General features: G+C 46.9%; 1 protein-coding gene and 2 pseudogenes across 1 annotated transcript in view; 1 reads left to right on the top strand and 2 right to left on the bottom strand.

The window, feature by feature from the left end:
- LOC144103923 (uncharacterized) overlaps positions 1 to 23,106 on the bottom strand; it is a 397,175-nt gene that overhangs the window by 20,988 nt on the left and 353,081 nt on the right. The gene's annotated exons all lie outside the window — the stretch shown is intronic.
- LOC144104906 (uncharacterized) lies at positions 4,256 to 6,825 on the bottom strand (annotated as a pseudogene).
- LOC144105075 (uncharacterized) lies at positions 6,948 to 22,637 on the top strand (annotated as a pseudogene).

The following is a 23,106-nucleotide window of genomic DNA, read 5'->3' as shown; positions in this document are numbered from 1 at the left end:
GTTGGTAAGAGCACCGGACGCGATATTCAGAGGTCGTGGGTTCGGATCCCACCGGCGGCATGGTTGTTTTTTCTGCAGCTTAACAAGTAATTTTTTTTAACAAAACTAATTGATTGGCACTAGATATAAAGAAAAAGAAACATCCTCCTATGCACCTTGATTTCGATAAATGTTGGCTTCCTAAGTATGTTTGTCAAACGAGCCCCTCACTTCATTTGCATTGTCTGCTAATATCTTAACGGGGGTCTCGGTTCTGGCAGTCTTGATGCCATATGTAGCGTAAGAGGGCTCTCGCACAGTTTCCGCCCTCGCCGTGAGATGACGTTCTACGTCACACTTGCGGTAGTATAGGACGTGCTACGTCCACCGCTATGGTCAAGGGTGGCGCTGGTGAACACTCTCAAGGTTCGCTTATACGCAAAGCATAAATACCGACGAAAGCAGCAGATTGGACAGCCGTCGCCGTAGCTCTGTTTTAAGAGCACCAGACGCGATATTCTGAGGTCGTCGGTTCGGATCCCACCGGCGGCATGGTTGTTTTTTCTGCTGCTTTATAAGTAATTTTCTTTTTTAAAAAAACTAATTGATTGGCACTAGATATTAAAAAAAAGAAACCTTCTCCTCAGCACCTTGATTTCGGTGACTGTTGGCTTCTTAAATATGTTTGTCAAACGAGCCCCTCACTTCATTTGCCTTGTCTGCTAAAGCTTAACGGGGGTCTCGGTTTTGGCAGTATTGATGCCATAGGTGGCATAAGAGGGCTCTCGCACAGTTTCCGCCCTCGCCGTTAGATGACGTTCTACGTCACACTTGCGGTATTACAGGACGTGCTACGTCCACCGCTATGAACGAGGGTGGCGCTGGTGAACACCCTCAAGGTTCACGTACACGCAAAACGTAAATACCCACGAAAGCAGCAGATTGGACAGCCGTCACCGTAGCTCAGTTGGTAAGAGCACCGGACGCGATATTCGGAGGTCGTGGGTTCGGATCCCACCTGCGGCATGGTTGTTTTTTCTGCTGCTTTATAAGTAATTTCCTTTTAAAAAAACTATTTTATTGGCACTAGATATTAAAAAAAAGAAACATTCTCCTATGCACCGTGATTTCGGTAAATGTTGGCTTCTAAATATATATATATATATATATATATATATATATATATATATATATATATATATATATATATATATATATACCAAAAGTGATTTCTGGCAGCTGATTTGGTCAATTTAATATAAAATCACCAAAAATTGAAGAAACATAACAGGATTTAATTCACGACGTTTCGGCTGGAGGAGCAGCCTTTTTCGAGTGTCCTCCGAGTGTCCGAAAGACTGGTCCTCCAGCCTAATGTCGTGGATTTAAATCATGCCCCGTGGTATTCTTTAGCGGAGAACCTATCTTCACAAGTGAGGTAACAAAACGTTCTGGTACCTTAGAACATTGAAAAGCGAAAAAAAGAAGATACCGACGTAGAAAGAACTTGTCTGTCCTTGAATTCCAACCGCGCGCTAATAGAAAAACACTTCAGTGGATGAATGCTCCGTAAACAGCATTCCGGAAGTTTCGGTCCTTTTTTGTTTGCGCTTTTCGAAATAAGTTACACTTTTATGAATAAAATTAGCTCTAAAGAATTTTAAAAAAGCGAAGAATATTGATTTCATAGCATTTTAGACAAGAGTCGAAGTCTATGACGGTGGGCAACACAGTCGCAGCCGCAGACGACTCGGGACGAGTTTGTTTTGTGTTTCACGCTATCCGCTGTGGCAGTTAGGTGCGTTTGGTTTAGTTACTGTGTGGGTTTTTTTTTTGCGTATACGTTTGCTAGATACACATTGCTGTTACTATTGACAAAAAGTTTACGTAAAAAGAATGCTGATAGTCCCCTGCACTATAAAACCTGCTGCATAAATTCCCTGAACCTCGCTGAAAGTAAACAACATCGCCAGTGCGTGTGTGTGCAAATGAGTGTGAACAGTACTTCTTGCCGTTCACTGTGTGGCGTATTGCGGTTGTTGCCCGACCATTAGACTGTGTTTCAGCCCCTGTGTTCAACTATGCAACTATCGCGACATTCTACATCGGCCGTAGGGACCGTGCCACGGAGTATTCTTGCTGCTAACGCGATCTAATCGCGCGGCTCAGCAACTGAGTGAAACTACGTCAGCGTGACCTTTTTCTTTGTTTGCTCGTGTGTTTGTGCGCGCCCATGCGTCCAAGTGACCGGTGGTTTTACAGTTTTCTTTTTGTTTAAATAATTGTTTTTTAAACAGAGTAATGTAGGTACTTCATAACTTTATTGACATGAACAGTGCACAAAATACAGTTAGGAGATCCTGCCAAGCGGGCAGAAATTTCTGCATACAATAAACAGTTCTGCTGAAATAAACAATTCCTTGTAAAGCAAACAATTAAAATTGTCAAACTCTTATTGTAGTAAAAGAATGGCCATATTTGTGATACATCAGACTTATCATGAATAAGTCCCAAAAAATAGTAGAGGTTTAACATAGGGGAGAGGACTTAGTAGGGGATACGAAAGCACGCCTTTCCTTTTCTGAACTTCCTTTTTATTTTTATTTTTCTAATGAATATACAGTGTAATTCATGCGGCCACCTCCTAAAGGGGTTATAACACCATGACAGAGACGCTCATCTTTCCTTTCTTCAACTTCCTCCTTTTTGTCCCCCTAAAGGACATAGTTGATGTTGTTGCCAGTGACCACATGAAAGAGATAAAACTAGTAGTGCTTTCAAATCAAAATTAGCAGTGAGGAATCGCAGTGCACTACCTAATGCTACTGGCAGTAACGTGTATTCTAATCCTTCTTCTGCCACATTTCTGGGAGCATTAAATTTTTTCTAGGAGGATAAGGCTTCTTTTTTTATGAGGATTGACATTCTGGTTTTCTAAAATGTTGCAAGCAGTGCGTCTGATATGCCGTGACATGTAGGGAAACAACTGCCTAAGTGCAGAGCAACTTGAATGCTACTTCAGAGCTTAAATGTAGACAGCCTGTTTGTTATTAAGCCATCCTCATTCAAGCGTACATAACTTTCAGCAATCACCATCAACTGCAAAACAGCTGATGAGGGGACTGTTAGTGCCAGCTTCTCTTTGTTGTAGCACTTCAGCATGGTTAGCTTGATGCCCTCGGCTGAGCTGTTGACTGCTTCAAGACAGGCTTGGCAACTGTTTACTTTTTTTATTTGCGCGGCAACATACCCTGCATTGCACTCGAGAGATTCATGTTCCAAATTATCAATGTAAAGCAGGTCAGATCGACAGACAACATATATCTTGTTTTCGTCTGGTTTATCCTCCTCCATGCCAGTAACAAAAAGCAGTCCTCCTCAGCATAGCTGCCGTCCTTACTTGGCTGCCGAAACTGAGACACTGTAGCAGCTCAAAGTGTACGCTTGAATTCAAAAACATGGGGCACAGGGGTTTTGCACCGAAGTGTCGAGCAAACATTCTCAAGGCCGTCTTGGCTAAATCTCCTTAGAAGCAGGAACTTGAAGTTGTACTTCTCGAGAAACAGGGCCTGCAGATGTAACACGGATGATTTTGCTAGGATGACACCGGTCTGCGCTGGCTTCCAAACAAATTTCCTTTCATCATCACTAACAGAAATTTTCTAGAAAAGTGCAATTGTTTCCTCAAAAACCTGGAGAGCCTTCCGATACGCAATATTATTAAAATGACTCAGTGCCAGTTTTAATGCTGTTGAAGTTATCAGACGGAACAATCAAAACACCATCTCAACAAACCATGCAGTTGTTATGGCTGACTTATCCACCGATTCTTTCTCTACAAGCAAGCGTAACGCAGCAGCGGTGTCACTGTTAATGAGGCTGAAAGCTGGCCCAACCTTCATTTTGTCATAATGGCTTGGATCTACTGAAGAAGCCTTAAGGTGAGGCGCTAGCTTTAGCTCTGCATTGGCGTCAATTTCAATCAGTGTCCTGATAGGCTCGATTGACACTACGTTTTCTGGCAAACTGTTTCTTCTGGCATTTTGTTAAATGGCTCCTCGGGTTCTTAACGAGATGAGGAACGTCAGGCATGAAGAAAAGCTGCCTAGATGCATCACATAGGTGGGGACACGAGGTTTTAGGCTTGCTGCGTTTGCCTACGACTATACCGAATAGTTTCCAAATGGCTTGGTTTCCTCCTTCCATGTCTGTGACAATGACATCTACTCTTAGAGAAATTGCGTCACATGCTTTTTTGAAGTCAAGGATTATGTCCTTAACTGTTTTGGCATGGAATGAATTCTCAGTAAAGTGGTAAGCAACTGTGCTTCCAGCGGGTTGTGATGGTCCCGATCATAAACACCAGCTCATGAGTGGCCAGGCTTTCAATTGGTATTGGTCCATCTGCAAGCAGGATAGTGGGGGCTCCAAGCACTCTATCTAAAGATGGGCTGTACACTAAGCGTGGTGTAAGCAGCATTTCGTCCAGCATTAAAGTTGCATGCCGCTGTTCAGGTGACATGAGGCTGACCTGTGAGAAGGAAAGGATTAGTCAGTGAGAACAGAGCTACTCTAATAGTGACATAGGTGAGTGGTCATGAGCATGTACCTATTTACCTTAAGATCAAGTGACTCAGTGATCTCCTGCAGCAAACCTGGTGCAAACTTGTACCCTTCCAGGTTACGATTTAGAGTGCGTTCTGTTGGCAGAGGCTGACCAAGCTCCCTGATCGCTTCAGAGCCACGTGCTCCACAGGAAAATCTCACTTTCAGTGCCTTTATAATGGTCTTCTTAGTCCATCGTGTTCCCTTCATTGTTGCCATTTTTAGACATTTAACATGGTCCTCATTCAAATAATTAGTCAGACCGGCAACGAGGTGCTTATTTGCTTTTAGTGCCTGCAACCGCAGCTTTTCAGTAAGTTTAGCTTCAAGCTGCGCTATTCTCTTTTGCAGGGCTTCTTGTATCAGCTGGGCTGTAAGAGCGAAGCAAAATTTGCTGCAGAGCAGTTATAAAGAGCGTCCGAAATAATACCTTGCTGACAGTGGATGAACTTATATGAAAGAAAAGAGAATGCATATAGGAGCATACTGGACAAGTTGCAGTATTCATGGATATTATTTTCGGACTGTGCTCTTCACATTGTTTATTTGCCCTTACTTTGCACTAACGTCTGACAAACAGTGTTGTTAAAATGTATTGATGATTACATCAGAAAGGAGATGTTTTGACTGCAGGATAATAACTTGGCAGAAAAAAAAGCTTGTGTCACCTTGCTTACTTCAGTAAGCAAAAAGCAGTGGATGACAGAACGCTGCAAAAATCAAAGAATAATTTTTAACTCACCAGCTTCCGTACTTTCTTGTGGGAAAGCGACACCCATTTCTTTGGCTGATTGCACGTCAGAAGTACGTGCGAGCAGAACACGGCATTATGACAACCCTCCTTGTAGAAATACATTAGTATTAAATATGGAGAAAATACATACAGGATGTCAAATGCTTTGTCCCGCATTCAACTGCCGCCTCTGTGCTTGGATGGCCTGTGGATACAGGTACATAAAACATGCGAGAGTTTGCTGCATACACTGGACGAGAAAAAAATCGATATACAGAATATATAATTTGCCTATCTCTGTGCTGTCTGCACACATGTTTTATCTGCATGTGAACACGAGAAGAGCATGAAGACAAAAATGCTAACAGGAAAAATTGTGAGAGTACATGTAAGAAAGCTTACCAATTTCAGTGTCCACAGGTCGAGATCTGATGTCCACCTGTATGTTTGGCTCGATTATAGGGGCGTCTACGCAGGATACATGAAAACCATGAAACATGACAACTGAAGAATAAGTTCGTATAGTAAGTTTGGCTTCAAGGCTCTAACTTCTATTCAAAAATTTGACCCAATGAACACCATGTACTACGTACCAGCACTATCCACTCTTATTCTTCTGGGAGGTGGCTTTCGCAGCTTGTCAGCTGGTCGGTGCAAAAAGATGCTTGGCGTCGCAAATGGCTTTAACATTTTTGGCCGGTATTCTTTAAAAGAATCGACTCGAACTTATCTTTCGTGAAGTGGTCCTGTGGCAGAAGTGAAAAAGATTTCTGAGCTTGCTAGCAGTAGTATCCCACTCGGATTTTGGCCAGATCTGTATTTCACATACATTCACAGGACACATGTGCTATACTGCAAGCCTCTAGGGCTGTGCTCGAGATATCATCGCCTTCCTCTTCTTTAAAGCGCGATCGAATCAGTCCACACACGAGAGCACTTCGTCACGATCTTGTGTGAGGCAAAAGTAAAACCCGGCCCTTCATAATGCTGGTCCATTTAATTCTCATCGAATTACTCATAGCAATTGAGCATCGATTTTTTTTAAGCGCATGTTTAACAATGCGCATAGAAACACAGCTGCCAAAAAACTGCAAAAGTGGAAATGAATTCAGAAATTTATTAGTATTATCTCAAGAAACGCAATTCGCACATTTGTTAGCGACTTTTTCGCGCTCCTGTAACGCCTTACTTGCACGCTATATAAGACTGCGTGAGCTACGCTAGAATGCCGTGATATTCACGGTGGACTTTGGTCCTCAACACGTGCGCGCGCGAAATACTGTCGCAGCTCGGCACGTGCAGGTGAAACCTCTCTCTCGAACCTCTGTGTCGCGAACATTGCTTACCTCGCATAGTCGGCCAGTTGTCAAAGGTTCATAGTCTTTCCGGCTGATTCTCTGTAGCCACACTTTTCTTCTAGCCAAGTTTTGCTTCCCGCGCGGGATGCAAAATAATTTCTTGCCGTCTTCTGTCCGGACTAGGCACCCAACCATACAGCAGCAAGGCATTATGGCTTTTCCAGATCCTGATTAGCACAGCAATGTACGTATACTCATGTCACGATCTCTCAGAGAAAAAAAAAACTTTTTCGTTGAAAAGAGAAGATTGCGGGCAGTTGGCAAAGCAGGCGATGCCGCTGCAGCCCTCAGGTACTGTATATATATATATATATATATATATATATATATATATATATATATATATATATATATATATATATATATATATATATATATATATATATATATATATATATATATATATATATATATATATAGCCATGAAGAGGTAGCGATGGCGTAGAGGTAGAACATCCGCCTCGCGCTCAAGAGGACCGGGGTTCAAATCCTGGTGCCGCGCAATTCTCCACCGGGTTAAAAAAAAAAATCCGCGTGTCGATGCAATTGCATAACCAGGCCTGGAGTGCGGCCTTATCTCGATGACCAGAACCGACAACACATTCTCTCACCAGAGCAGGATTTGGCCACCCTGGTGTAGTACTTGGCCACAACCTTCTATGATCAAACCAATTAACCCTCGGCCCTCAGTCCCCAGCGGCTGAAGAGCAACTGACCACGGCGGCGGTCAGACCTGTGACGCAGTGGAGGGTGCTAAGAATCTCTGGCTCCGGACAGGCCGCCATTGGAATCTGAACCTGGCAACGTTTAACGCTAGAACTTTAGCTAGTGAGGCTAGCCCTGCACTGCTGTTTGAGGAACTAGCGGAATTAAATGGGATGTGATAGGGCTTAGCGAAGTTAGGAGGACAGGTGAGGCGTATACAGTACTAAAGGACGGACACATACTGTGCTATCGCGGGTTAGAGGATAGATGAGAACTAGGTGTGGGATTCGTCATCAATAAGGATATAGCTGGCAACGTAGAGGAGCTCTACATTATTAACGAGAGGGTAGCAGCTATAGTAATTAGGCTGAATAGGAGGTACAAGCTGAAAGTGGTGCAGGCCTACGCACCCACATCCAGCCATGATGACTAGACAGTTGAAAGTTTCTATGAGGACGTAGAATCAGCAATGAATAAAGTAAAATCCCAGTACACTGTACTGATGGGCGACTTCAATGCGAAGGTGGGCAAGAAGCAGGCTGACGACCACGCGGTAGGTGACTATAAGATAGGCTCTAGGAATAGCAGGGGAGAGCTATTAGTCGAATTCGCGGATAGAAATAATTTACGGATCATGAATACCTTCTTCCGGAAACGAGAAAACAGGAAGTGGACCTGGAAGAGCCCCAATGGTGAGATTAAAAATGAAATCGACTTCATACTATGCGCTAAACCTGGCATCATTCAGGATGTGCCCGCCCTCGGAAAGGTGCGCTGAAGCGACCACAGAATGGTAAGGTCTAGAATTAGCTTAGACTTGAAGAGGGAACGGAAGAAGCTAGCGAAGAAGAAGACCATTAACGAGTTAGCCTTTATTTTCCCGTCCCATGCGAAGCATATGCCCGCACATACACTAAATGGTCTTCTTTCTGAACACCTACAGAATTTTCCACATCATACTGTTCTCTCCACTGATGCCTCCAGCAGCTGTGAGAAGGCGGCGATTGGCATATATCCGCAGGATCTAGATTGGAGCTACTCCGTTCGTATCCCTGATTATACTCCTATATTCTTCGCAGAGTTTTTGGCCATTGGTTTGGCTCTTCTCAAAATTCCCAGACATGTCGCACGGGTTCTTATTCTCACAGACTGCCTTTCAGTTATTGTCTCTCTCCAAAATTCGGAAAAATCTTTCTTGACTCGTTCACTTAGGTTTTTTGTTCCGAGAACAGTGCGCGAGATCCGTTTGGTCTGGGTACCTGGGCATTCAGGCGTCTATTTTAACGAGGTGGCTGATTTATTGGCAAGGTCAGCTCTCAGCGCACCTGTAATATATCCCGTCCCTCACCTCATTCTGTTAGCAGCTTCACGTTTCCAGCGGTTCCAACATATTTCAGCCACTTTGAGTGATCCGTTGCTGAATACCGTGGACTTTCAACACCTAAAGTACCCATGGAATATCCGGTGGTGTAAGTCAAGGCTTTGTGAAGTGTCCATGACGCTCCTGCGATGTAGAATCCCTCACTTAAACTTGTACTTACGCAGGTGCGGGTTCGCTGCGACAAACCTTTGTGTATCATGTGGGCAAGTTGAATCAATCGATCATTTTCTCCTCTCTTGCCGGCGGTTCGCGGTTCAGAGAAAGCAATATCTGGAGGTTCCTCTTTCGAGACTAGGACTGCCTCTGTCTCTTACAGTTCTTCTATCGTTCGGTGCGAGTGCCAAGGGATTCCCGTTAAGCAGTGTATGCGGCTACCTTCACGATTACATAAGTGCAACTAATCGATTATCCTGTTAGCTATACACAAAATTCTTTCGCATGTCCAAAAAAGGCTAGATTGATTCTATTCCGGATGACTCATACCTCTTGAATTCATTTTATTTTTCCCAATTTTTTTTTATCTTGATTCAGTCTTCTGACGTTTCCTTCCCCGCGCAAATGCTTCATTGGCATTCTACCCTATACCTTGGCCAATCCCCCCACGTGGGTATGTGCCATATTACTTGAGGAGAAGAAGAAGAAGAAGAAGTTAGCCGTAAGAGGGAAATCACAGGTGTTTAGGATAGCGCTGCAAAACAGATATTCGGCTTTAACTGAGGAAGATGATCTTGATGTTCATTCAATGCACGATAATCTGACATCAATAATTACGGAGTGCGCAGTAGAAGTAGGCGGTAGGACAGTTCGAAAGGATACCGGGAAGCTATCTCAGGTGACGAAAGATCTGATTAAGAAGCGCCAAAACATGAGGGCATCTAACCCTACCGATAGAATAGAACAAACGGAGCTATTAAATTTAATAAACAAGCGCAAGGTAGCCGCATAAGGAAGTTTAATATGGAGAGAATCGAGCATGCTATAAAGAACGGAGGTAGCCTAAATACAGTGAAGAGGAAACTAGGCATAGGTAAAAACCAGATGTATGCATTAAGAGACAAGCAGGGCAATGTCATTAGCAATATGGATAAGATAGTTAACGTAGCCGAAGAGTTCTACACAGACCTGTACAGTAGCCAATGTAATCAGAGCGTTAATGAGAAAGACAGCAGTGCACAGCAATGCGTCATCCCGCCAGTAACGAAAGATGAAGTAAAGAAAGCCTTTGAAGCAATGAAAAGGGGAAAAGCAGCTGGGGAGGATCAGGTAACAGCAGATCTGTTAAAGGATGGAGGGGACATCGTGCTAGAAAAACTAGCCACCCTGTATACGCAATGCCTTACGACCTCGACTGTACCAGAAGCTTGGAAGAATGCAAACATTATCTTAATTCATAAGAATGGAGACGCCAAGGACTTGAAAAATTACAGGCCGATCAGCTTACTATCCGTTGCCTACAAAGTATTTACTAAGGTAATCGCTAATACAGTCAGGGCAACGTTAGACTTTGATCAACCAAATGATCAGGCAGGCTTTCGTAAAGGATATTCCACAATAGATCATATTCACACTATCAATCAGGTGTTAGTGAAATGCGCAGAATATAACCAACCTCTATATATAGCTTTCACTGATTACGAGAAAGCATTCGACTCAGTGGAAACCTCAGCAGTCATACAGGCATTGCGCAATCAGGGGGTAGAAGAGCCTTATGTCAAAATACTGGAAGATATATATAGCAACTGCACAGCTACTATAGTCCTCCATAAAGTCAGCAATAATATTCCAATAAGGAAGGGCGTCAGGTAAGGAGACACGATCTCGCCAATGCTGTTCACTGCATGTTTACAGGAGGTATTTCGAGGCCGGAATTGGGAACAGTTTGGAATAAGAATAAATGGAGAACACCTAAATAATCTGCGATTCGCAGATGACATTGCCTTGCTGAGTCACTCAGGAGGTGAACTGCAAATCATGATCAATGAGTTAGACAGGCAGAGCAGATCGATGGGTCTAAAAATTAACATGCAGAAAACCAAGGTAATGTTCAACAGCCTAGCAAGAGAACAACAGTTCACAATTGGCAGCGAGAGCCTAGAAATTGTGACGGAATACGTCTACTTAAGGCAGGTAGTGACAGCTGATCCGGATCATGAGAGGGAGATAACTAGAAGGATAAGAATGGGGTGGAGCGCATATGGCAAATTCTCGCAGATCATGAGTGGCAGTTTACCAAATTCCCTCAAGAGGAAAGTGTACAACAGCATAATCTTACCGGTACTCACCTACGGGGCAGAAACTTGGAGGCTAACGAAAAGAGTTCAGCTTAAGTTAAGGACAACGCAGCGAGCCATGGAAAGAAAAATGATAGGTGTAACGTTAAGAGATCGGAAGCGGGCAGAGTGGGTGAGGGAACAAACACGGGTTAATGACATCCTAGTCGAAATCAAGAGAAAGAAATGGGCTTGGGCAGGGCATGTAATTCGAAGGCAAGATAACCGCTGGTCCTTAAGGGTAACGGAGTGGGTTCCAAGAGAAAGTAAGCGTAGCAGGGGGCGGCAGAAGGTTAGGTGGGCGGATGAGATTAAGAAGTTTGCAGGCAAAGGGTGGATGCAGCTGGCAAAGGATAGGGTTAATTGGAGAGACATGGGAGAGGCCTTTGTGTTTAGCAAGGCTGATGATATATATATATATATATATATATATATATATATATATATATATATATATATATATATACCAACTATATTCAAACGTTATATAAACATTATAGAAAGATAAACGTATTTGGTTGCTAGAGGCAAAATGCAAAGTTGTGAAACGCTTCAGTTAGCCAAAGATTTATTTTGAGTCGACGTTTCGGACAGAGCCTGTTCTTTCTCAGGACTCAAGTCCTTGGAAAGGACAGGCTCTGTCCGAAACGTCGACTCAAAATAAATCTATGGCTAACGGAAGCGTTTCACAACTTTGCATATATATATATATATATATATATATATATATATATATATATATATATATATATATATATATATATATATATATATATTCGGGTTCGGATCCCGCCGACGGCATGGTTGTTTTTCTGCTGCTTTATAATAAATTTTGTTTAACTAATTCATTGGCACTAAACGTTAAAAAAAAGAAACATTCCCCTGTGCACCTTGGTTTCGTGACTGTTGGCTTCCTTCATATGTTTGTCAAACGAGCCTCTCATTTCATATATATATATATATATACGCCTTGTATTCCTTCATGTACTGAAGTTGTTAGTCTGCGTTTGTGTGCATATTTATCCTTTGTCTCTCCATGTCTCGCTCGAGCGGTTCTTTTCTTGCATCTAAAATGAACACACTAGCATGACAAGTTCAACTGTTAGCGCAGTGGCAACGGAAGCTGATCGCATTATATGGCTTTATACTTGTGGCGACACACTCCGCACATATTTCTGCGCAGCTTCCGCCTTTTTATTATCCTGCCCAGCCTAACACGACCACACGCTGGACTGCGTTCCCGATAAAACACAGCTCCACCGCTGCGTCACCGGAAGCATGCGTGACCGACAGTGGCTACAAAAATAGGCTGCCCGGCTGGGAAGATCGCTAGTCTAAATTCCGCTACCGAGACGAGCGTAGCGTCGGTATGCTCGTCCGCTGCCATCGGCAATCGAATAAACCCTTGTTACGTTTTTTTTTTATGTTGGGATCCGTCCTTCGATAGAAACGACATTCCAAAAACTCATCACTTTTCTTTGCTAGATAAGGGATGGCGGTACCAAGCTGCCTTTTGCACTCTGCTCTCAGATGCGTGCAGCAAACTGAACATACGGAGATAAACTCAAAAGCAAGTGCGGATGGGTCCGTTTCCCGGAAAGGCGTGGCAAAGGACATATACACCGGACTGTTCATTACACGCACGCGCACGTTCTCGCGCACTGCGCCGCTGCGCTTCGTGACGCGGCGCGCCTTGGAGGACGACGCTCGTGTGTTCCTCTTAAAAAACTGGAAGAGTGTGCCTTTCTAATGCAGCGCCATCTGCTCTCTTTTTCATCTAACCTAATTATTAATTATGCTTCAGATTGTGAAAAAAAACTTCCCAAAATGTACACGCAGAAAAAAAAAACTTCTGGGCCTTCTTAGCCATATTCTTAAACGAAAAATGAGATGGCTTTTCGGTGTCTCCTATGGCGCCTACAAGGAGTGTCTAACGCTCTCTTGAGATTTTCCCGCTAACACTCGGGTTGGAACTGGTTCCGTTGCCCTTCTTATATGGTACGTATGAGTTATCACCTTCTAGAATGTCCAAAGTTAAATTATCCTATGAAATTATACTATTCGGTCACATTATTCCACCTAAATCTACCCACTAAAGGAAAGTGAAATTAGAGTTTTATTCTGCAACAGAAAATGTAGCTTGAAGACCAGGTAATAAGCTGTAAAAAATAGCTTAAGGAGCTCTGACGCTCTTACACAGAGCAGCACAGCAGCGTGCAACGAAGGCGGTACACATGTCGGCACATATTTAGGCTAAGATACATCACGTGAGAGAGCAAACAAAAAAAAAAGAAACACAAATGAACTGAGAAAAATATGACAATTTACATTATCATACAAATATTGTACGCGGTGGCCTTGATAAGATTTTGGAGATGTCAGTGTTTGTCTTAACAAATATCTGATTTAAATCAATCTGTAATGAACAATTTAACATCTGTTTTCCGTAGTTTGGCATTTGGTAGCGTACGTTGTAAAGGTAGAATTTTTTCCGCAAATCCTGCTAGATGAGTTAAAGCGCTATAACGTTCAAATCATTCTGGTTTATATAGGAGACGTAGTTCGTAAATGCATGGTGACGTAACACGAACGATGTTGTGCTTTTTGAAAAGTTCTAATGTCTGGGAACGATGCGGAACTTTACAGGAAAGACGCAAGATTCGCTTCAGCAATTCTGAAAGCTTTATAATGTTTTCTGCTGTTTAGGTGGACCATCCTAGAAACGCGTATTTTAACAAAGAAGGAAATGGCGAACTGTATCAAAACAAGTTAACCTAGGTGGGGAGGACAACTTATTAACCATACACATCACAACTTCATTCAATGTAATATTTTCAGAGAAATATACCCCTAGTGATTTACAAGTATTTACCAATTCAATGTTGGTGTTAGCAAACACATTTTGCTGCCACTGAATATGCCTATGACGCAGATGAAAAAGTGCAGCTTCGGTTTCATGAAGGTTAAGTTTTAAACAATTGCTTCGAGCCAATATATTTACTTCGAACAATTTGTTATTGGCTTGATTCTCTTAATACTCACGCGACCTGTCTGAACACCTCTAGTTATTAACATTACTGTAGAGTTTTGTCCTCTATAAATAAAAACTGAGGTTGATTTTGCAGATAGGATGCGATTATATTCTGTGCTGTTCCCTTAATGCAGTAGTAATATTCAACTTTTTAATGAAATTTTTCTAGTCATTAAGACCAAAAGCTTTCGAAAAATCAGAACGAAGTCTTAGCACCTTATTACTGTGCTCGAATTTTTCCATCATGAGTTCCTGTGGAGGAATGAAGGAATTCTTCGTGTTCCTGCGAAAGCCTTAATACTAGGATGAATATATGCGATTATGACGGACAGTAAATGAGGACAGGCGTTTTAGAACTATTTTCTCAAGGCGTTTTGCAAAAAAGAACGGGTAAAAACAATACAGGACGATAATTTGTCATATTATTTCTATCGATTTTATTGACTGTAGTTGTCAACTTAGCTCTCTTTATATTACACGAGAAAATTCCAGTTGACAAACATTGAAAACAGCGCTAAAGCAAGGTGCAATTGCGTTGTAATTACTTATTTCACAGGTTTCCTCTGAATGTTTCTGGCATCGGATGCTTTGGTATTTTTGTCCGCAGTAATTCACCTTAATCCATTTTGTGGGAAGAGCAAAATTCCAAATTTTGGGGGCCCCCAGATTTTCGACTTTGCCGGTGTCCTATGATTGTTCTACACGCAGTCACGTAGTGTTGATGGCACAACTTTCTCGAGCAATCAGGGATTTTGAAAATATGAAAGTGAGCTGAATTTTTTGTTACTAGATAACCGAAATGTGTGTCTAAATGTCCTTTGCATCTAGCATTGAAATTAATCTCAGCAAAGGAGACTCCCGTTCAAGCTTAGCTGCACCTTTGCGCGTCAGCATTCAGAGCGCACAAGATCCATTGGCGTCTCCACCAGCTCGCTCAGGCGTGCTCCTATATAACCCTTGTCTGACCTTAAGTGAATCGCTTAAAGCATAGAGAAAGAAAAATACAGAGAGGAAACCAAACAGAAACTGGTCTCAGGAAGTACGTCATGACAACGCAAGCGTCTAGTATTCTCATCGAACGCCACAGGACGCGAAAGCGAAAATAAATGTTCTTATATTAACGCGAACAAACTTCTTGTTGCTAAATAATTATGTCCTGCTTCAACGCCAATATTTTAACATCTATATCAAGATGAAATTTATTGGAAAACGTTCGAGAGTTTGTATCGGTTTTATTTTTCGACCGTTGTCTTCACTGCTATCTGAACGTGAATGTGGGCGTCGGCTGCGTGGGTGTTGCTGTGTTGCAGAAACAACTTTTCTCGTGTTGGACAGCTGGTGAGACACATTTCTTACAGAAATGGTGCTTGAAAACGCTGATATAAGGAGTCAGCACAAGCAACTGTTGGGTTTTTACATAGCAGTGCGCTGTTAACTCAGCACTGAGTGCAGAACTCAGATTTTTTTGTAACAAATTGACAAATGTCCAACCCTCTGAAGGCAGCAGCTCCTCCGTGACTGCGAAGGGCCTTCTGTGGGCTTGCTGAAGGAATCTTTGGCCAGCAGCTTAACCGCGACAGAAAAGGCTTTTTTATAGGTAAGTTAGTGGTGTTTACTTTTAGTTCACAGATTTTACTGCTGTAGTAACTTCTTCAGGTGGCGTGCAAGATTCTTCTGGCAGCAGTATTCGAGTGACTGAACTGACTACAGAGGACACCATTGAGGACCAGTTCAGCACCAGCTCCCTGAGAGAATGTCCTACTGCACACTAATTATGGCTTCAATATTGATACGGGAATAAAAGAAGAGGCGGAGAGCGAGCGCGAGCGGCGAGCGCGCGGCTCTAGCACGAGGGAGATAGAACGAGAAAGCTTGGCCGCCGCCGGTCGTGCTTCGCCGGCTCTCCTCCGTACTGCTGCTATATTTCTCTGGGCGGGCCCGTGGCCACCCCGTGGCATCCCACACCGTAACATTTTGGTGGCAGCGGTGGGATCATGCCGCTCACCCGCTCCCAGAGTCAAGCACCCGACGTGCCAGACGACAGGAGTCCATCATCAGCCGATAGCGCCGACGACGCGGCGGCCGGCGCCGCTAGACCTAGGCGCTCGGAGGGGCTCGGCTCTTCGCAGCAGCCGGACGCCGGTGTTGAGCGCCTCCTGGATACAGTCACCCAACGGATGGACGCATGGGAGGCCCGTCTGACTGCCCAGGCTGGGGAGATGGAAGCTCTCCGGCGCGAACTCCGTCGCCTGGTGCCAGCCAAGCCGAGCACAGGTCAGGTGCCTTTGGGCGTCCCCGCCGCCGCTGTTTACGGCTCTGCCGTCGCTGGGCCTGCGGTCGTGGCCGCCAATGGCGTGCTCGGCCCGGGTGCGTCCTCGCCGCAGTGTTCGTTGGACGTTGTGGAATTGTCCACATTTGACGGCACCATCTCGTGGGATGCTTACCGCATCCAGCTGGATGGTATTGCGGCGGCGAGAGGCTGGGACGAGCAAATGAAGGCATGGATGCTCGTTGCAAAACTGAGGGGCCGCGCCACCGAGCTGCTGCAGAACGTGCCGCCCGGCCAGCTGGGCTCTTACACTGTTCTGGCGGGCCTCCTCGCCGACCACTATGGTGCCTCAGGTCAACCCCGTGTGCAGTACCACCGCCTGCGAGCCCGCCGTCAAGAGCCCGGGGAGACGTACCAGGACCTCGCCGCCGCCATTGAGCGCCTGGCTCTGCAGTCGCTGCCGGGAGCGCCTCAGAACGCCGTGGCCCTGGTCGGCACCGAGGCGTTTGTCGACGCCATCCGACTCCCCGAGGTGCAGCGCTTGGTCCGCTCTGGCCGTCCTGATTCCGTCCGCGCCGCCATGGCGCTCGCCATCGAGGCGGAATTGACTTTGCTGGCCATGCGGGGGTCGCCACCGTCTGCCGAGCGCAGCGTCCGGGTGCAGGCTCCTCGGTCCGCAGCCCCAACTGCGGCCTCTATCCGACGCCTGCGTAACGACGTCCGCATGACCTGCTTCCGCTGCGGCCTGCGGGGACACTACGTGAGGGACTGTGCCGGCCCTCCAACGCCGGGAAACGATTTGGCGGAACTCCGGGGGCGCCGTTCCGTCCCCACACTCCTTCGTTCTCCGCGTCCCCTCCTTTCGTCGGCTCCGATTACCACTGATGCTCCTTACGTGCTCGTCGACGTCACCCTGCTTGACCGGCACGTAAAGGCCTTGGTTGACACTGGAGCGGCTGTCAATGTACTGCACAAATCGTTTGTTGCTAACGCGCCCCACCTGCTTCTGCCAGCCGCCAAAACCCGGCTCTTAGCTTTTAACGGCACCCCTGTGGAGCAAGTCGGACGTGTCGTCGTCAACCTGACAGCACTCGGAAATACCATCTCCACCGAGTTTGTTGTCGCAGACAGCCCTATTTGGCCAGTGGTCCTCGGGTGCGGGTGGTGCCAGCAAGCCGGAGTCGTCCTTAATTTTACTAGAACCAAACCACGGGCGAGCCGAACTCTCTGTGGGCCGGGCTGGCTTAGCCGGGTTTCCAGCCTCGGTGTCGCCCTGTGGCAGTCCCTGGTGTCGGCGACCAAGCGTGCCTCAGCATCTCTGCGTGACCTCGCGACGAAGTGGCCGTGTCGAGTCAAGCCGTTCGACGTCACTACCGTGACTGTGGCGTCCGCCGTGACCCTGCCACCGGGTGCGGCAACGTGGGTGTATGCCAAGCTTGACAGTCCGGTCACAGCAGACGTGCTGTTCGAACCCATCCGGTGTTCAGCTCCAGCCCGTCAGATGACCTCCCCTCGAAGCCTTCTGCCTGTGCTCAAAGGAGAGGCCCACGTATTTCTACTCAACATCAGCAGCGTACCTCTCGCGCTGACTCCCGGCACGCAATTGGGTACAGCCTCAGTTTTGGACCCCGGGTCACCAGTGGCGTCTCTGCAACCTGAAGCCCCGCCTCGCCACCCTCCAGCGCCGGCGATCCTATCATGGGAAGAATTTAACTTTGGACCCAGCCTGACCTGCGCGGAGCTCGCCTCTCTGAAGACCTTGCTGCTCGAGCATCGCAGTTGTCTTGCTCTCAGCGCCGGTGAACTCGGGTGCACTTCCTGGGCTCAACATCGGATCAACACCGAAAACCGCGGGCCCGTTCATCACCAACCTCGCCGTGTAGCGCCAGCCGAACGGAGAGTCATCCAGCAGCACGTGTGCGACATGCTTGACCAGGGAATCATTGCCCCTTCTTGTAGCCCTTGGTCCTCCCCTGTCGTCCTTGTGCGCAAGAAGGATGGAACACTCCGCTTCTGCGTTGACTATCGGAAGCTAAATGCTATTACTAATTGCGACGTGTACCCGCTGCCTCGCCTCGACGTTGCGCTTGACCGCCTGAAGGGGGCCCGTTATTTTTCCACGCTAGATCTGCTCTCGGGCTACTGGCAGGTGCCTGTTCACCCCGATGATGCGGAAAAGACGGCTTTCGTGACTCCCGACGGCCTTTACCAATTCAACCGTATGCCCTTCGGTCTCTCGAATGCTCCAGCCACCTTCCAGCGTCTCATGGACCGAGTCTTAGGCCATTTGAAGTGGACTATGGCGTTGGTCTACCTGGATGACGTAATTGTCTACGCGGCTACATTTGAAGAACACCAGAGACGCCTCAAACTCGTCCTCGAAGCCCTTACCTCTGCTGGGCTTCGCTTAAAACCAAAAAAATGTTTCTTCGGTTTCGCGGAGGTGACGTACTTGGGTCACGTTGTGAGCCGGCATGGCATCCTTCCCGACCCTGAAAAGCTAAAAGCGCTTACAGCTTACGAAGCTCCCACCACCGCCAAGGAGCTCAAAAGTTTCCTTGGATTTGCTTCGTATTTCCGTCGTTTCATTCCGGACTTTGCCAAGCGCAGCGCTCCATTGACCGCCCTGCTGAAGAATGCACCGTGGAGTTGGACGCAGGCCCAACAGCTCGCGTTTCTTGACGTCAAGCACGCCCTCCTCGAGCCTCCTACATTGGCCCATTACGACGAATCGGCCCCCATCGTCCTCCACACGGATGCCAGCCAAGATGGGCTCGGCGCTGTCCTCCTGCAAGAAGACGAGTCTGGTGACCACAAAGTCCTAGCTTATGCCAGCCGCCAGCTTTCCGACGTTGAGCGCCGCCGCCACTCTTCAGAACTCGAGTGCCTCACCGTTGTCTGGGCCGTCGAGAAGTTCCGTCCCTACCTGTACGGCCGTCACTTCACCATAGTCACGGACAATAGCGCTCCCACTTGGCTGCAGTCCGCCAAACATTTGAATGCCAAGATTGCACGCTGGTCCCTGCAACTTCAAGAGTACAATTTCACAATAGTGCATCGGCGCGGCTCTGCCCATCAAGATGCCGATTTCCTTTCTCGCCACCCTTGTTCCGTGACGGCTTTGACGGACCTGAGGACTGCACAAACGCAAGATCCCGCCATTGCTGCCATAATCCACTCCCTTGGCACCGCCGCCGGCGCAGGCCTCCGCCAACTACGCCGGGTCTATCGAATGAAGGACGACCTCTTGTGTCATGTGAAGCGGCTCCGTGGTCGACCACCCGTCTGGTTGCCAGTTGTGCCGGCAACACTGCGGTCGCAAATCTTGCGCGGCTTACACGACGCTCCCACGGCTGGTCACCTTGGTCGCGGCAAGACCTACGCACGAGTGTCGGAGCGGTTTTGGTGGCCTAATATGTCCAGAGATGTCAAGGAACACGTGGCGTCCTGCCAGACATGCCAGTACAGAAAACCGTCCACAGGTGTAACCAAGCCACCCCCGCAGGCTTTTTCGCCACGAAGTTCACCTTTCGAGCTGGTTGGACTGGATCATTTGGGCCCGTTTCCGAAGACGCGTGCCGGCAACCGGTATGTTCTGGTTGCGATCGACTACTTCTCCAAGTGGGTCGAAGCACTGCCCGTTCCAGACACGTCGTCCGCTCATGCCGTCGCGTTTGTGGAACAGCATCTCGTTCTTCGGCACGGTGTTCCCCGGCGCCTCATCACGGACCGTGGGAGCTGCTTTATGTCCCATGAATTCGAGCGAGCCTTCCGCTCCTTCGGCATTGCGCATTCCACTACATCCGTCAATCATCCGCAGTGCAATGGCCTCGTGGAGCGTGTTAACCGTACCCTCACGGATATACTCGCATCCTACGTCGCTCCGTCCCACACAAACTGGGATCGTTTTGTTTCTGCTGCAGCTTTTGCAGTCAACACTGCAGCGCAAGAAACAACGCATGTGACGCCGTTCTCAGTCGTCTATGGCAGAACGCCCTCCATCCCTCTCGACGCGCAGTTGGGCCTTCCCCATCCCACTGCGTCACCAACTGAATCTGCTCAACGACTTCTTTCCGCCCGCCTCGACGCCCAGCGCAACCTCCTCACGGCTCACGCGCGTGTGGAAGCGGCCAACGCGGCAGCACCACCACATCCCCCCTTCCGGCCCGGTGACTTGGTCCTCGTTCGCCGCACCATCCGTGCGACTGGCCGTGCCGCAAAGCTCTTGCCCCGATACCGCGGCCCTTACCGTGTCGTTGCCCGACTCGGCCCCGTGACATACCGCCTCGAAGACCTGCCAGAGCATCGACCATGCGGTGTGCACCACATTTTCCCAGAGCATGTTTCAAACATGAAGCGATATGTCTACGGCGCCTGCGGTGACTCCGACTTAGCTACCGGGTCCTCATCAGTGCCGTCGTCGCCTGCTGGCTCCATGCCTTCCCCACGCAATGCAGTCCCATAAACGGATCGCCGCTCAATATGCATAAAACTCCCTGAAGTTAGCCTAACCGGTGTGGGACCTTCTTCGGCGACTGCACACACCTTCGCCCAGCTCACACACTTCGAATTCAACGAAGAGTGTGACCGTTTCCTATCTGCGAGCCCACATTGCATCGCCCCAGGAAACCCTGCATCAAAGCACGGCCTGACTTCTCCGCCCCCCCCCCCCCCCCCGGTGGAGAGGTGATACGGGAATAAAAGAAGAGGCGGAGAGCGAGCGCGAGCGGCGAGCGCGCGGCTCTAGCACGAGGGAGATAGAACGAGAAAGCTTGGCCGCCGCCGGTCGTGCTTCGCCGGCTCTCCTCCGTACTGCTGCTATATTTCTCTGGGCGGGCCCGTGGCCACCCCGTGGCATCCCACACCGTAACAATATAGCTTTTCTTATGCAGTATTTTCAATTCACATAATGTAAATTAGGCTATCTTTAAAAACACTCTGCATGTTCAAGAACGCAAGGTCAAATTGGGCTATTTGTGCTATTCTCTCTTACAAGAGGAATTGTGTCGCATTTTTTATTGTAATTATGCTTTCATGCCTACATAATTAGGAAAATGTGTATACAGCTCCTTATTAGGAACCCTAAATGGCAAGGGCTGGAGAAATGCACAAAAACATTTCGTCAGACGTCAGGCCATTGTACTCTCTTCCTGCTCGGCGTTACACTCTGTCTTGCTCAGTCATATTTGAACGCCCACCCGTGGCTCAGGGAGGGCCATGCGCACCTGCAATCACACTGCTATTGCAATATTATCAAACATTGTTTTCCGATGCACTGTGTGACACTCCTTAACACCATAGTGTGGCTAGGCCCACAGCTCCTTTCACATAGAGCAGATACAATGGAATCGCGCTTCCAATAGAGTACGCTTCTTTAAAAGCAGTATATACGACGGAGCTATTAAAACTTTCTATATCCATGATACCCTTGATTTAGATTAGTCAGAAATAATTGGTGGAGGTACTCGTACGAGATGGTTTGCTGTTTGCTCTTATATCATTATTTTTCTCTGCTGCAGCAGTTTCGTTCATACCTAAGATCAGTTCTGCATCAAAGAAGTACAAACGGACCATTAAACGTACACCAAGAAAGCAAGCCAGCGGAAAACTATCAGAAGACTGCAGAGACAGCGACGGAAGGCTCCGTCATCGATCTGAAAGACCCTTGGCGTTATTCAGCCGCATGTCACTGAGAAAGTTTTCAAACTTCTCTCTGCTCTTGTTCGCTTGAGGCCAAAAAGCAAAAGCAAGCGGTTTCCACTGTGGTTAAAGAAATTTGCCCTGCACTTAAACTTCCGTGGCCCGCGAGCCTACCGTTTTCTGGATCCATATATTTTCTTCCCACCCATGTTAATATGATACCAGGGATCATTCCTGGAATCATTCCTTCCATGGGAGCAAGTACTCAAACTTGGAACGAACATGACCGGGTTCTCTAATTTTTGATTAAATAGCACGAAAAAATACATGCTATGGAGTTACACAAGGTGTTGTCCACGGTTTTACAGACGATGGTATAAACCGCACTTCGAACATTGCTGACAGGGCTATGGTTGTTCTTCTTGCTGGTGTTTCTAGGAGGTGGGTCCAGCCGGTAGCCTTTACTGTAGGGCACACGTCAACACCACGTCAGTCATACACAACCTTCTGGTGTCGCTCAATTTGGAGCTTAGACGAGTCAACATTAAAGTGATAGCTTCAACGTGTGACCAGGGCACTTCAAATGTCAATTTCGCTAACCGGCGAGGCATTACTATTCAAAAGCATTTTTAAAAGTTACCGCTAGGAAGGTGTATTTCGTCTTGAATATAGTACCGCATTTGATTAAAACAACACGCAATAATGTCAGAGCACGCAAGCTGCGCATTGGCGATGACATTGTTAACTGGTCACACATTGTCAGCCTTTACGAATCCACATGAGTTGCGATTGCGGTTGGCTCCAAAGTTAATAGAACGGCACATCTTTAACAGACCTTTTGCATTGTAATCATGGCGATGGTGTATGCAAATGACCTCCCTGCTTCAGCCATGCTATGGCACAATTGTGTGACCACATGGACAAGCTTTTCGATGCTCTCAATAGTACGAGTACGAAAAAAAAATCTGCAAAAGTTTCACCGTGAAATTAAGAAGGGGGATTCCGAGTTGACTGACTTCCTTCGAGGCCGACTTCTTTGGATTGCATCATGGAAGTTTGACGGCAGACATCGGCAGCTTACTGCTGGGTGGTAGATAACAATTCAGGCCGATTGTCAGCTCTGGGATGACATCTA

Source organism: Amblyomma americanum, chromosome 9, assembly GCF_052857255.1.
Source record: "Amblyomma americanum isolate KBUSLIRL-KWMA chromosome 9, ASM5285725v1, whole genome shotgun sequence".
NCBI classification, from domain to species: domain Eukaryota; kingdom Metazoa; phylum Arthropoda; class Arachnida; order Ixodida; family Ixodidae; genus Amblyomma; species Amblyomma americanum.
The sequence above is the reverse complement of the archived record's forward strand: the minus strand, read 5'-3'. Positions and strand labels throughout refer to the sequence as shown.